This window comes from Haliotis rubra, unplaced genomic scaffold (assembly GCF_003918875.1).
Source record: "Haliotis rubra isolate DU_JTF1 unplaced genomic scaffold, ASM391887v1 Scf443, whole genome shotgun sequence".
Lineage (NCBI taxonomy): Eukaryota > Metazoa > Mollusca > Gastropoda > Lepetellida > Haliotidae > Haliotis > Haliotis rubra.
Window position 1 is genome coordinate 797,546 of NW_025767128.1, and position 6,643 is coordinate 804,188.

Sequence of the window (6,643 nt, forward strand, 5' to 3'; positions counted from 1 at the left end):
TATTCAGTGTTAAATAAATTCATCAATTGAACATCATCTGCATATGAAAAATGAGGAGTCCCAAACTTGTCAGTTATGGTTTTGAGACGGTTTACCTATAAGAGAAACAACACAGGTCCCAACACTGAACCTTGTGGGACTCCACATGAGAGCACCGTCTTATCCGAAAACTGTGCGGAGACATATACAGACTGTCGCCTGACATGGAGATAAGATGCAAGCCAAGAGGGCGCTGTTCCACTGATACCAACTTGATGTTGTAAAATATCCAGAAGCTTGGAATGATCAACCGTATCAAACGCTGCATTGAGATCTAAAAGAGTCAGCGTTGCCATGTCACCAGAATCCACTAGACACCTGAGATCATCAACAACTCTCAGGAGCAAGGTCTCTGTTCAATGCTGCGGACGATAAGCAGACTGAAAGTCATCAAGGATGTCATGGAGTTTGACATGCTTCATTAGTTGTCTGGTAACAGCTTTCTCCACAAGTTTTCAAAGAAACGTCAAGTTTGAAACGGGCCGATAGTTATTGAGTATGTTGGTATCAAGTTTGGAATTCTTAACAGTGGAGTGAAACACCAGATGAAACACTGCCTATAAACCACGGATAAACGTTTCGAATTCGAACTTGTAATGAGAGGATCAGGCAAGGGAGATAACTGGACTAAATTAACAACACAAACTCATTCATATTCAGTTCTACGTTTGGCATATATATTTGTGTATTATCATTAAGGTAAGTGATTGTAGGCTATCGAGGGTCAAATATTGGCTTATTTTGCCATATTTGTTTGTTTTGTTGGCTCGCGGTGACTTACCGCACCACGTGGCCTCGGTTTTCGCGCATTGTGTCTGCGTGAAATTTTTCATTTCGACTTGGTCTTAGGACTATTTGGGTATGGAGAGCGACACTGATGGGGATGGGGATGATAATATTCACGCTACCTCATTTGAGGAAACCTCGACAGATGCTGAATTTGCAGAGAAATACGTGTCAATGATTTCCAAACGTTTGAAACGAAAACATGAGGATGACCGAGTTGTAAGTGATACGACATCGTCATTACCTATCAAATTTGTTGTCATTCTTACTTCTGTTGACCCAAGATTACGTTTGACAAACTTGAGTCCAATTGCTTTGGCTCGGGATATCCATAAAAACATTGGCGATGTGGAGTATATGAAAAAACTGGAAAAGGGAGATTTAGTGATACACTGCAGGTCTGCTGAGCAACTTAACCTTGCACTGAATGTAGCGTGTGTCTGTGACGTTCGTGTCAAGAGTTCTGTCCCTAAGAGTCTTAGTGAATCTAAGGGAGTTATTTACAATGTTGACACAGATGTAAATGAGGATGAGATAGTTGAGCAATTGAGAAGTCAAAAGGTTAAAAGTGCCCAAAGACTTTTGCGTGGAAAAGAAAAGGAACTTACTACTTCCATTCTTCTTACTTTCTCAACCCCACATTTGCCTGAACGTGTTAGGATGTATTATCAGTCCTTTCGAGTGCGTCTGTATATCCCACCAGCTATTAGATGCTACAATTGCCAGAAATATGGCCATGTTTCAACACGATGTAAAAGTAAAAAGCCTGTATGTCCCAGGTGCAGTGGTGAGCACAAAGTAGAAAATTGTTCGGAAACAGTATCGAAGTGTTGCAATTGTGGTGGTAGCCACAGTGCTGCCTACAAGGGATGTGAGAAATACAAGGAGGCAGTATCTGTGCAAAGGGTACGAGTAGAGAGTAAACTGTCTTATGCTGAAGCAACTCGTATAGTCAAGTCCACTCCAGCTCCATCTTATGCAGCTACTGTAACCGCCGCTCAGAAATCACGATCTGTGTCGGTACAAGCCTCACAAACAACAGTTGGAACCCGTCATGTTCCTCTTGCAGCTACATCTGGGTCTAACCCTACCTGTATTTGTAAATGTCAGTCACGAGAGTCAAATTTAAGCCAGAGTGTATCAAATCCATCTGTTACAGCTCAAGTCAGCTCTCAACAGGTAGCCAATCCATTTCTCAGTACTTCTCCTCAAACCTTTTTAACGTTCTTGTTTGAGGTGATTTCAGGATGCTTTAATGCAACAACCAAAGAGGAACAGATTAATCGTCTTGTGTCGGCGGCAAAAATACATCTTCACATCGATGTTCCTAGTGATCTGTTGACTGAGGTACATGTGGAGATGAATGATGGATAAAGCATTAGTATTCTTGACCATAATGCAATGGAATGCACAAAGTCTCGTTGCACATGGGGATAATTTAAAGCATTTTCTATCAAATAGGTCACCACTGCCAGATGTTATTTGTGTACAGGAAACTTTTCTTTGGCCAGAGAGTCATTTTAGAATTAATGGCTATTTTGGTCTACGTCAGGACAGACTAACCAGCAATCCGAATACTCAAAATCCTCGGAGAGGTGGTTGCGCTATATTTATTAAGACTGATTTGTCGTATCAGGTTCAAGAATTAACAAATACAGTGTATGAGGCTAACGCAGTAAAACTTCATTATGAGGAAGATAAAGTCATTACTATTGTTAATATTTATAATACAGGTAAGCCAAACGTAGATGGATATCTGAAATTAATTGATCCCAATGGAGGCCCATGTTTTATATGTGGGGACTTCAACAGCCATAATATGTTTTGGGGAAGCAACAAGACGGATTATAATGGTCGGATTGTTGAACAATTTTTAGATGAAGCAGATCTTGTCCTTTTAAACGATGGTAAAATGACCCGCATGGATCTTGGCAAATGGCCTTTTTCTCCTTTAGATCTATCAATGATATCATCACACATAGCCAGTAAGTGTAACTGGGATGTATTTCAGGAAGATGCATTAGGTAGTGACCACTTTCCTGTTTTTACTGAAATTCAGGTTCGACCATATCGTGATTCTTGTGATAAAGTCCCTCGGTGGAAATTCAAGAAGGCTAATTGGGCACTTTTTTCTAGTCTGTGTACTGAACATATCACACCCGATCTTATAAATGGTGATGTTAATATGTCTAATGAAAATATCACAACACAATTAATAAGAATTGCAGAAGAGTCCATTGGAAAATCGTCTGTTAAGAAAGCGGCATTCCCGCCAAAGTCCTGGTGGAATGACAGCTGTGAAAAAGCCAATATCGCAAAGAAAAAAGCATATAATAAGGTTCGCCACTCGTCATTGCCATGTGATTTGGCTGATTTTCGTAAGAAACGAGCTACGTTCCAACGTAATGTACGGAGTACAAAACGGTTGAGCTGGATGGAATATATTTCTAATATTAATAGATTTACATCATTAACTAGTATCTGGTCCAAGGTGAAAACGATCGGTGGAAATAATATTCGTTCACCTATACCGGTAATGGGAGAAGCTGGAGAACTCGTATCAAAAAGTCAGAAAGTAAATGCTCTTGTTTTGAAAGTTTTTGAAACAAATTTTATTCCTGAAATGTCTTCTGCCATGTTGGAAAGTAGCTTGGAAATCAATACAGCTATCACTCATGATGAACTTAAGGCAGCCATATCAAGAACACATAATTCGGCACCAGGCGCGGATGAGTTGTGTTATGAAATGTTTAAGCATATGCCAGATTCTTCTCTAGCTGTTATTCGGGAACTATTGAACTTAAGTTGGTGTTCTGGATCCTTGCCTACGACATGGAGACATGCAATAATAGTTCCAGTGCCCAAACCAGGAAAAGATCCATCGCTTCCTGCATCATATAGACCGATTGCTCTCACTTCTAATTTATGTAAAATCATGGAGAGAATAGTTACTACCCGCCTGAACTATTATCTTGAACGAAATGAGCTTCTTACTCACATCCAGTCAGGATTCAGAAAGGGGCGTTCATGAATAGATCAGCATGTTCGTCTGGAAACTGAAGCACAGAAAGCTTTATGCAACCAGGAATACATGTTGTGTGTATTCCTTGATATCGAAAAGGCTTATGACATGATTTGGAAAAATGGTTTGCTTTTTAAACTTGGCATTAGAGGCAACATGTTCAAGTGGATATGGTCATTTTTGTCCGAAAGGACCATTCAAGTTCGCATATGTCAAGAACTGTCAGGCGTGCATATGACTGAAAATGGTACCCCACAAGGAAGTGTAATAAGTCCAGTTTTATTTAATATTATGATCAATGACATTTTCGAGGACCTGCCTCTAAACATAAATGCAGCACAGTTTGCTGATGACGGATCGTTTTGGAGACGCTTTCGTAATTTTCAGTTTGTCATAGAATCTATACAAAACTGCTTAAGTAAAATCAGTACATGGTGTTCAAAATGGGGGTTTAAGATTTCAAAATCAAAATCAGTGGCAATGATGATCACAAGACGTAAGATCCCTCATGATATCAGTTTATCTCTTGGACATCATAAACTGGAAATGGTGTCAGTGTTCAAATTTCTTGGTGTGTATTTTGATCAAAGATTAACATGGTCTCATCACATCGCACATTTGTATAACACATGTAACAAGATCATCAATCTATTAAAGTGTATTTCAAAAACAAAGTGGGGCGCTGATAAGTCAACTATGTTATTGCTGTACAAGGCCCTTATCTTGTCCAGACTTGACTATGGTTGTCAGGTGTATATGTCGGCGGCTAAATGTCATCTTAATAAGCTTGATAGAATTCAGTCTAAAGCTTTGAGAATATGCACTGGTGCATATTGTACTACTCCAACCTCAGCTCTTCAAGTTGAGTGTTCAGAAATGCCCCTTCACCTTCGAAGACAACAGGTATCTTTGAAATATTTCTTGAAAATGAAAACCAAGAACAAACACCACGCAGTCACTGAGATTGTTAATGACTGTGTGGAATATGTCATGTGTGACTGGACTCATGGCAAATTACCCTTTGGCTTGAATATTCAGAGATTAGCTGATCAACATGGTATCTACAACTGTAACCCAGTTGATCCTTCTGCTCCGCCTGTCACACCTCCGTGGGTTCTGCTGAAGCCTGGATTGAATTCGGAACTCAATTTAATCGTGAATAAGAGAATGGACCAAAACATAATAAAAGTGATAACTCAAGACTTTCTGTCTGAAAATTATTCTAATTTCACACATATATACACTGATGCATCGAAAGAACCATCCAATAATCGTACTGCTGGGGCTTTTGGATACCCAATTTATCGATCGCTAAGGTGTTCAGATTCCTTGATTATCTTTCTGTTTTGCAGCTGAACTTTTGTCCATTTTGCAAGCATTGAGATGGGTAGATGAACATGACCATGAAGCAATTATCTTTACAGATTCTATGGCAGCAATCAAAGCTATAGAAGCTGGTGCAAATGGATCTAGAGATGACATTGTGCATGAGATATTAAAGTTGGATACATCGTTAAACTTGAAGTATATTGCATGCGACATTGTGTGGGTCCCAGCACATGTTGGAATACATGGGAATGAGATTGCAGATAATTTGGCCAAATCCGGGTTACAGTTTCCTGAAGTTGATTTTATTTAAATTTCAACCAATCCCTAAAGATTATGAAAATGTTTTATCGAAATCTGTTACAAGGAGTTGGCAACAGTTGTGGGATACAGGTACTACCGGCCGACATATGTACAAACTTAGACCATCACTAAAATCTGGTCATAAAATTCGTCGTCGTAAAAGGCGTGATGAGGTTATTCTTTCACGTCTAAGACTTGGACACTGTGGGCTAAATGCCTACAGGAGTATTATAGATAAGACGGTCTCTTCTAAATGTGGCCATTGCAATTTGGAGACGCCTGAAAACATCGAACATTATCTAATTACATGCCCTGGGCATAACAACATAAGACAAAATCTCAGAAGTGCTGTACTTGAGGTTGATGATGTATTCTCATTAGAAACAGTTTGGGCCCCAATATCATGCATGGGTCTGTGCAACGGGCAGTTTTAGATTTTGTCTCGTCATCTGGAAAATATGATGTAATCTAGACAGGCTCTCGAATGGCTTAGACAGATTTAGTTCTGTGGTTTTAAATCATTTTAACACTCTGTCATCTGAACCTACTGCTTTTTTATTGAATGAGTATTTCATGTTTCAGAAATGGAAGTGATTACTTAAGGTTTTTAATCCGTAACACGAAGCAGAGGTTATTCCATATATGTATACATCTATCCAAATTAATAGTGTTGTCGTTTCTTTTATCTTACATATGATTGTTTATTAAATCAAGTCAATGTGTTGGGCGCAAATAGGCCTCTTATTGGCCCACGTCGCCCTAAAACTATAAAACCAACCAACCAACACAAACTCAACCAGATGCATGTTTCAATATGGTTTTATTTGTAAGCAACTTTTACAACAAACATGGGCTGCAATATACTCTGCCTGTTGATCTGGTTAAAGGATAACTGTAAAGCTACTAATGTTCAATGTAGTGGTAATACGACGTATATAGCATATAGAGTGTGAACGTATATAGAGTCTGGACGTATAAAGGGTGGGTACATTAACTCTCTTGTCTACGTCTGATACAGACTACGTAATATCTGTTTTTATATTGGTGAGTTTTTCTGTTACAGGTCACTGAAAAATATTCAAATGAAATGTCGGGAAAGTTTAACGTGGGAACAAAGCCCGAAATCAAACCCATGATTTAAAGTTTCTGGAATGCCTAATGAAGGCA

General features: G+C 39.1%; 1 protein-coding gene across 1 annotated transcript in view; it reads right to left on the minus strand.

Moving 5' to 3' along the window:
- Positions 1 to 6,643, minus strand: part of LOC124289577 (adhesion G-protein coupled receptor F3-like) — a 155,478-nt gene that overhangs the window by 104,986 nt on the left and 43,849 nt on the right. The window lies entirely within an intron of this gene.